Source organism: Pelodiscus sinensis, chromosome 10 (genome assembly GCF_052426305.1).
Source record: "Pelodiscus sinensis isolate ZL-2025 chromosome 10, ASM5242630v1, whole genome shotgun sequence".
Taxonomy (NCBI): Eukaryota; Metazoa; Chordata; order Testudines; family Trionychidae; genus Pelodiscus; species Pelodiscus sinensis.
The window spans coordinates 41796268-41806099 of NC_143061.1; positions in this window are offsets into that span (position 1 = coordinate 41796268).

Consider the following 9832-nt stretch of genomic DNA (forward strand, 5'->3'; position numbering starts at 1 on the left):
ATGTATTTCAAAATCAAAGATACTACAGCAAGAAGAAAAATTTTGGAGTAGTACTTGACACCTACCATTAAATTAACCTTTAGAAATAATCAAAAGGAAAAACACTAAAGCTTATTTAATGCCTTTTGTGATATTTACTGTTTAATTTTAATTATGATAATAAAAACATAGAAAAGATTTTTCAATTACTTATTGTATTTTATGCATACATACGCTTTTAGACTAACATTTTTCTTTAAATATTTCTAAGATTGTCTTCATTAAGCCTAAACAAATAGGAAGCCATGATTATTTGGAGAAAAATCAAAGGAAACACTCATTCCACCCTGTAATGAAGACTTTGAAAACCGGAGTGAGAGGATTATTTGTGTGCGGTGTTCCCTATAAAGTGTGCACTGGTGTGGCCACCCAGGAGAGACTGAAATGCTACCCAACTGATTAGAAGAATGCCCACACTTAGATCTTTGTTTCTAGTAGTGGTGCACAATCACACATGCCTTGGTTCACATAAAAAAATTGTTCTGTACACGGATGGCAAAGATTAGAGGGAACATTGCTTACATGGTCTCTCTCTCTCTCCCCCCTGCTGTCTTTCCCCTGTGCAATAGAATGTTTCCTTTTCCTTGTTTGAGACCTTAGGAAAACATGTGGTTGGCCCTTTTGTCATATCATCAACTTAAAAATGCATAATGACAAGCAACAATATGAAAACAAAGAATTGTAAACCCTGTTTGATTCATTTTCCATCTCTGGAAGGTATTTTCATTTTAACTTACAGTTAGGTATTGGACTTTATGGCCATAAAGTCAGAGTTTGTCTACTCTATAGAGTTTTGTCAGAAAATGGCCATTTTTCTGACAAAACTTGAGGAACATCCACACTGCAATTGTGTTCTTCCCCAAGAAAATCAAAAGAAGAAAGGGGGTTTTCCGGCATTGGTAATCTTCATTCTGTGAGGAAGAAGCCTTTTTGTGAAAGAGCTCTTTTGCAAAAAGGCATGTGTGGACGGGAAAGAGGGAGTTATTTTGGAAAAAGAGGAAAGAGGAAAAAGCTCAGGGGCCCTGGTGGCCATTCCATCCATAGCAATCACAGCTTACATGCAAGAGAGCGTCTATTCAGTCTGGATGCTCTCTTTCGAAAAAGCAGATCACTTTTTCAATGCACTTTTGCAGTGTGAATGCTCTCTTTCGGAAGACGTTTTTTCAGAAGAGCTCTTCTGAAAAAAGCTTCTTCTGAAAGAAGCCTGTAGTCTAGAAGTAGCCTCAGAGACTTACTCACATGGGGATCTTCAACAGCGCAACTCATAGGCCTTCTCTTCACTGGGGTAAAAAAGAGGTGTGTGCTCTTAACTCAAGTTAAATACATCCAGATAAAGATTTTATGATGGCAAAGCCATACGTCGTCTTCAACAGAGTTAGCAGATCAAGTAAAAAACTATGGAGGAGCCTAGTCTTTAACTTGACCTGCAAATTCTCATGAAGGCTACAAACCACCTTTTCTTCATTAGCATTTTACCTCCGGTTAAGAACACATTTTTCTCAGTGAAGGCAAGGCCCCAGAGTGTAACATTAAAAGCATGTGTGTGTAATTTTTGTAGGACTAGAGTCTGACACTGGTGCTCCTAGTGGGATATAGACACAGAGTGCAAGCATCTCAGTTCTTGTAATTTATGTGTAGAGAAATCCAAAATAACGTAAGGCTAATATTTAGTCTCTTCTAGAGTTTTCTGCCTTTTTTTTAAATTTTTTTGCTTGAGTAGCACAAACCTTAACAGGATTGAGGATGAAACCACAACAGAGCGCCATATGCTGAGAAGTTATACCATGACTGCCTATATCATCTTAACATGCTTTTCCTTTACCCCTGAGTTGGGTTGCAAGTGGATGTGGCTTCACTGAGAATGGGGAAACAGGAATTGAAATAGGGTGGGTGGGACTGTCAGTTGCCAGGCCAAGGAGACATAGTCATAGTCCTAACTCAGGGTTCATCTAGACTGCAAGCTTCTTTTGAAAGAAGCTTTTTTGAAAGAGCTCTTTCGAAAAACCTTCTTTTGAAAGGGAGCATCCACACCTCAAAACCAGATCGAAAAAGCGATCTCCTTTTTTGAAAGAGAGTGTCCAGACTGCATGGATGCTCTCTCAAAAGAAAGCCCTGATTGCTATTCACAGAATGGCCACCAGGGCACCTGTGCTTTTTTCGGTTGCCTTTTCTTTTGAAAAATGTCCCTGTTCTGAATCCACACACACCATTTTTTGAAAGAGCTCTTTCAAAAAAATGCATTCTTCCACATAATTTGAGGTTTACCAATGTCAAAAAAAAAACCCTGCGTTTTTTCGATTTAATTCTGAACGAACATGTTTGCAATGTGGACGCAGGTGATGTTTTTTCGAAAAAAGGGCAGTTTTTTAAAAAAAAATCCAATGTAGTCTAGACATACCCTCAGTAGCACCTACATTAAACATTGTGCGATTTTTAGACAATGTAGTCTCACCTCAAGTAGCCCAAGGGGTTGCCTTATAGCTATTCTATGTAGCAATAATGCAAGAAATCTAAGGCATGTCTATACTAGGAAATTATTTTGAAATAAGTTCCAAAATAACTATTTTGAAATAACGTGTCCACATGACAGGGAAGCCTTGAAATTAGTCCTTGGCAGGCTCCCTTTAGTGTGGTTGCACCACCTCAGCTTAGAGCCCCAGGAAGCACTGGGAATTAATTACTCTGAATGACTCTGAGGAATAGTTGCAGCAATGGAGCTATCACACTACCACTATTTTAAAATAACTATTTTGAAATAAGCGTTAGTCCTCATGGAAAGCAGGAGTTGTTATTTCAAAATAACCAGCCTGTTATTTAAAGAAAACAGGTGTGGTAGTGTGGACGCTCCGCTTGTTATTTCAATACTAGCCAATTAGCCCGTCATAAGACAGGATTTTCAGGTCTCTCCTCCATGTCGGTCTCTCGCTCCATCTCTCTCACTCTCTCTCTCCTCTTCCTCCTCCTGCTGCCTCTCCCCCTCTCTCTCTCAGCTCTCCTTCCCCTCCTGCCTCTCACTCGGGGGACTGTGGAGCCCAAATGGCTGTTTGGGCTCCGCACTCCCCGTGCTGCATGGCGGGGTGAGGAGCCCAAATGGTCACTTGCACCGCTTGCTCCCACGTGGCGGCCTGGCTGAGCGGCGCAGAAGTCAGCTGAGAGCCACAGTGGGAGGCAAAGGGGGGGGGGCGGTGACGTTCACGGCCAGGGGGCGGGGCCTGGAGCCGCTGTCATGCCGCACGTCACCAACCTGCCCCCCTTTGCCTCCCACCGTGGTACTTGGCTGACTTCTGTGCTGCTCAGCTGGGCGCTGCGGGGGAGCAAGCGGCCATTTGGGCCCCGCACTCCCCATGCAGCCTGGGCCACCCAGAGGGAACAGCCAGCATTTCAGGCAACAGCGCCCCCCCAGAGGGAACAGCCAGCATTTCAGCGTTACAGACTCTCAGACACTGGGCTACCATATATATGATAAGGGGTGTTACTTTGAAATAACTCCCTAGTGTAGACGAGGGCCTATACACCTACATTAGCCCGAGCAGTTAACAGTCTTTGAGGCCTGTGAACCTTAGCAGAAATCAGCTGTGTAACAGTGACCCTGAGGTATTGGGGAATTGAGAACACTATGGTTAGTGGATTTTGGTATGAAACAATACAGGTGAATACAGGAATATGAACTGATACCTGTTTTTGGATATTTTAGGATAGGAATATCTGCTATGGTAACTAATTGCAATGATAACTAATTGATCCATATTCTAATAAGCTGGAGGTAAAAGGCCTAGTTACCTATGGAGAAGGGTACCCCAACATTCCTAAGGTTAGGAGATACAAATAAGGAATGGCAGGGGGGAAACCATTGAATATGCATTCTGAATGTAACAGCAGCATAATACATTATAAAGGATGTTCCCTGGTCTATGTGCTTTGAGAGAAAGAAATGGGAAGTGGCAGGATGATGGCCTCTGGAGATGGTGATGAAGAAAATAACGGGTAACATTTCAGGTTGTACTGCAAGGGACAGTGTGAGCATATGGATGGTCAGTTGTACAATCTGTATCACTTCTATTTATCTAGTTGCGTTAAAATTTGTAACTTTCCTAACTGTTAATAATGATGCTCAGTGCTTTTTTTGTAAACAAAAAAGGTGCTGCTGCTAGGGTTGCTGAGGGGAAAAAAAGGGGGGCCAGGGAAACCTGTTGAGTAAAAAAATAAAAAAAATAAAACCTTGGAGTTTGGGGCCCAAATGCAGTTGTTTTCCTTTTAATTGGCATGTGTAGTGAGTGCTCCCAGGGCCAACTGAACAATAATTATAGTGCTGGACTTAATGTTGGGTTGAGAGGTTATCGATTGTCAGTGTTAACTGGAAAAGCTTAAATAATCAATTTCATTAATATACAATCAATATTTCAGGCAACACTCACTTAATTCTGATGCTGCTACTATGATATTTTTTATCTTTCTACAGTGCACCCAAAAATCCTATTCACTTTCATAATAGATGATGTGTATGTGACATTTTGACTCCATATTTTTATGGAAATATGGGAACATGAATATGTAGAATTCAAAACATTTCAAGTAACCTAAGTTACTGTGACCCTCTCAGTGTGTATATTCTATTTGTGTGTATGTACCATTCTTGTACCTGAAGTTAGAAATATGAAGTGTAAACCTGCTTATTAATCTAGAATTTGTAGTTAGAGCCATTATAGTGCATATATTCATGCAGTACTTAAGAGGCTTAATGGCTCTGTGCTTAAGACAACGATATATTAATTATTTTGTTTTTCTAATGAGCTCAAACTGTGGCTGCTCCTACAAAGACATGTGACTGTGCCATATGGTGCTGGAATCCATCTTGAATCTGATATTTTTCCATCAGGATGGGGAGAGAAGAGAAAGGGTTCCCAATCTGGGGAAATTCTATTTAAGGATGGGAAGCAATCAATGTTATCTTTAGCTGACCTTTGAAATGGTCTCCTAAGCTTTAGTTAGCTTCTGGCCCAGCAGTCAGTCAGCACACTGGGTGACTATCACAACAGGACCTGGTGATCCAATCCATCACAGTGCAACAGCGCGATGTCTTCAGGGAGCTATCTATAGTATGTCCTGAGATGGTCCTCATACGTCAATAATCTTGGAGCCATTATAGTGCAGATGAGAATTTTAATTTATTCTGCCATGTAAGTTAATTTCTTCTGCTATTGTGTTACTATTCCACAACATATTTACATTCATTAGGGTCTCAGTATTGCTGCAGTTTTAATAACCAAAACAATGACATGGTATCAAACAAGCTTTATCAATTAATTGTCCACTGACTCCTCCAAATTAGCGATTAAGATACTGAATACCAGTCCCAATGCTGCCCCTTGGGGAAAATATACTATTAACTTTTCTACTAGTAGACATTAGCACATTTCCTTTCTCTTAGCCTGATTTTAATCCAAATAGATTTTGCTCCATATTTTATGCTTCTTTATATACTTGAAGAGTGGTATGAAAAATTAGTTGGAAAAAATTAGTTGGAAATGCAAGTAAATTGTGTCCACTGAGTTACATAGTTATTATTTTAATAAGATTTTCAAGCACTAGCAAATTAAGGATGCAGGACTTTCTCCTGTTAAATGCATTCCGATTCAACCTTTCAGGTTATTTATCAACGTATTGTAGTATTTTCCTAACTGGACTTTCCCTTCGTTTTCCTAGAACTTTTTTCTGAACTGTAATTCTCACGTACTCTTTGAATTTCCTTTTTAAAAAAATTGCAGCTTATTAGTAGCCACAACTGACCAGCAATTATTTCATAGAAAAGCAGCAGTACAATATCGGAAATCACTAACTTCTTTTCATGGTAAAACCAGAGCTGAGATCTGGCACCTCTAGGCTTGGCAGTTCATAGTCCTAGCACCTCTGGAATTGCTGCATAATTTATGAATGTAGGAAAGTTGCTTGAGCCCCATCACCTCTTTCAATACAAAGTAAGGACTGAACATTTGTGGCACTGGTGGAAAATATTCAGAAGGCATGTGTGATTTTTTTTCCACCAATTTGTTCTGTGCTTTTCTCTCCCTTAAATAGGGATTTTTCATAAAATTTTGGATGAACCATTTCACCTTCCCACACACAAAGACACACAGTGAGGTAAGATCACAGAGCATAGTACCTAACCTCTAGATACATGGCTCTATTTTTATAAGATGACCTCCACTGTAGCCTATGCAGCATGGATTTAACCAGGAAATTCCAGAATTGAAAGAATGAGGGCTCTATATCTCAAGATAAAAAGACCAGCAAAAGAGCCAAGTTCTATCATGGGGGGTTCTCTGACTCTGGACCTCTACAGATCAACAAAGTTATATAAGCACCTTAGGTAAGTTAATTAACTTCATTTTGCTGTCATCTCTCCATCTGTCAAGAAGGGAATAGTGATATTTACCTATGTCATTACTAAATAACTGTAAATAAAATGAGTGCCAAGTAAATGCAAGTCAGAAGCAGGTGTTGGAATTCAGGAGATGGTGAGTCCATGTCTAATGCACTAGACCATGCAGCTTCTCATCAATATCACTCCACCTCAAATAAACATCCATGAAATCCACTACAATTACTCTTGCCAAGCAAAAGTTTTATGAATGCAGAGCCAGGTTATTTGAATAAATAAATTCATGATGGAGATTTTACCAGCCACAGAAATATGGCTAATATAGGACCACATGTTACTATCCCTCACCTATATTGATTAGTACTTCATTCTTCAACTAGGAGTACAGGATGTGCCGAAAAAGCCCTCGCTGTTGGCAGAAACGCAGCTACACTTTACTTTCACTTTCGACACTGAGCCTGACTGGCACAGCATCAGAATGTGAGTATGCAAATAAAGCCCACGATATTTAAATCCTGGGCTCATTTGCACTTCCAAAGTGCCTGATTTGCATCCCTCTGTCGGCAGAGGGATGCAGTCTAGACACAGCCTAAATGTTTTCTATATACCCTGCACATTTGTAGAACAATAATGAAACCTAAGGGTATTGAGAAGCAAGGGGAAAGTATGAGGAACAAAAACAGCCTGAATTATGGGCAATGCAGTGTATTACTTGAGGGCTGAAAAAAAGGTATTTATGTTAAATATTATTGTACCAAATTTGAGCCTTTTGACTAGAAGGTAAGTTACTAACAAGGGCCTTCACACTAACGTTTTCTTCAGTTAATGATTAGGCTATAGGCTTTTTTCCTCCCCTTATGTGAAAATGGCTAGTCTAAGTGTACATAACCATTTTTTTCCTTACTTATTAACAGAACTATGTCTCCACCTGGCAAGCTGGCACTGTAGTAAATCCCTAATGGATTCAGAGTAGTCTTCATATATAACATACCATTATGTTTTGGCACATATTCTATTGGCTTTGAGAAGTGGCAGATTAAAACTGTACCGATGGAACTTGTTCCAATCCCACAAACATTATAGCTACTTGATGGTTTCAAAAAAATGGAGCCCAGAGTCTGCAGAGATGAAAGTGCTTTAACACTTAGAAAGAAAAAATATCTGTGTAGCAACTCGGTCTTTGAGCAATCCAAAATAACCCTTTGAAAAACAGTAATATTACAAGAGAAGAGGTTTGTTCACCTAAGAAAATGCACAGACCACTTCATGAGCTATTCAAAGCAAAATTAACTCAGCAGGTCGGGACAATGTCATTATAATGTAAACTGCAAATATTCAGTTTTATTGAATGTAATTGAAAGAGACAATCCACAAAATTATTCTGACTAGGTTTCTATATTGTCTTTTCTGAATTCAGAAACACGGTTATAAAAATTTTTGTGTCGTTGTTTCAAGAAAGCATAGGAGTTAAACACACTGAACTGAACAGCCTACAGAAATTAGATTGCTTTTAATTGTAAGAAAAATGCCTCTCTGCGGATTTTTGCCATTGTGTTTATTGAAAAAGAAACACCTCAAAGTCAGATTTAAGAGTGGGAAAAGCATTGCTCATATTTAGCAGCTTTTGGTGCTTTGTAAACAATAGATCTTAATGCAATTTGCTAAGACATGCAGCATCATTAGCCCCACTTCAAATGTTGGGCTAATGAAGATTCTGAAGCAAATCACTACTAGAACCCTGAAACCATATTCCAGTACTCTGTTCACTGAGCCACACTAGTAAGTGTCTCTAGCACTACAAGTTTACTCTTGCAAGGTGTTGAATATGGTTATGGTTCAGATCCAGCAAAGCCTCTAAGCTCCTGCTCAACTTCAAGTATGTGAGTGGTCCCAGTGATTTTACGTGGGCCTCATAAGATCGAGCTTTATATTAATAGCCAAGCCAATTTTCTCTCGATTCTCTTCTTACTTACACTGATTTTATAATAGTGATAAACATTCATTTCTGTGACACACTGGTAAAAATTCTGAGACAGGAGAATTTGCTCCTGGGCCCTAGAGAACTTCTCTAATAAGAGATTGAAGCAGAACCTCCCAGTTTCCTTTGCCTCTTAAGCAGTTATGGCCAACAAAACAGAGAACAGCACAACTTCGGCCATTCAGGCACTCCAGTGCAGTTTTTCAAAAGTAGGACCTCAAAGTTTGGTCTAAAAATCCCTATTTAGGCACATACTGAAATAGCTGAATACTCAAAATTCTGCATACCCAACAGGAACCTACTAATTTGGGACACCCCTTTTTAAAGATAAAAAAAAGCTCATTTTGAATTTGTTATAGATCATCCCTAGTTCAAAGAGACCTATAATGATGTTATCTATGGCAAGGAGAGGCAAAATTGGAATCTGCCATATTAACAATTGAGGAAAAAAGCTTAATACACCATAACACTATCAACATGAGTTGAATTTTTGAATGTTCAAAAGAACATCAAGAATTGGGGCCAGGTTTCTCTTCAAACAGTCTAGCACCATATCATGGACTCTTTTCAAATTATGTACGCTTATTTTGGTGTCTAAATGGGAACACAACCCTTTGAAAAACATGACCTCACTATTGGTGCTAACGTCTTTACAAAAGATTGGTCCTACATCCCATAACTGCACAGTGTTTTCCCTTACAGATCTCTCAACCTCTAACGAGCCCATCAGTCTCAATGGTAGAATAATGAAACATTCACAGTCATTCCCTGGGTTTTTCTTTTACACCAGCCATCACTTTGTCTCACTTTAGGAGCTGATAATTATTTTTCCACTGCTTTTGTTTTATCATGATTTTGCAATTGCTGAAGCTGACATCAGTGATACTCAGTACTTCATTCCAGATTATTCTCTGGGCTACAAGGTAGATGGATATCCATGGATATTTTTGTAGTATCACAAAGGCATAAATCAGGGCTACTCAACTTTGGAAGCCCCGGCGGCCACAATGATAGTCACAACATATGCCGAGGGCCGCAACTTAAGCGTGGTTGCATATATACGCAAATATCTATGCAAATATCTGAAAATAGCTTCTTCCACATTGACAGGCATAAATAAAAAGTATTTCCCATAATGCCCTGGCACTTCCGGCACCTCCTCCCTGGGGGTTAGAAATGCCGACATCCTGCACCCATCTGTTCCAGCTAGCCTGTCCGTTTAAGTCTTTCAGTGCTCACCCCACCTAGGAGATTCCTCACCGTTGTGGAGCGTGTTCCCAGTGCAGGCCATGTTCAAAGAATCCCACCTGTGGGCCCCGAGTTGAGCCCTGTGTAAACCCAAACCGCTCCGTGGACTACAAACAAATGGGCTGTGTGTTGAGTAGCTCTGGTATAAAAGAACATTTCTAAGTCATTTCACTACATGGCTGTAATGT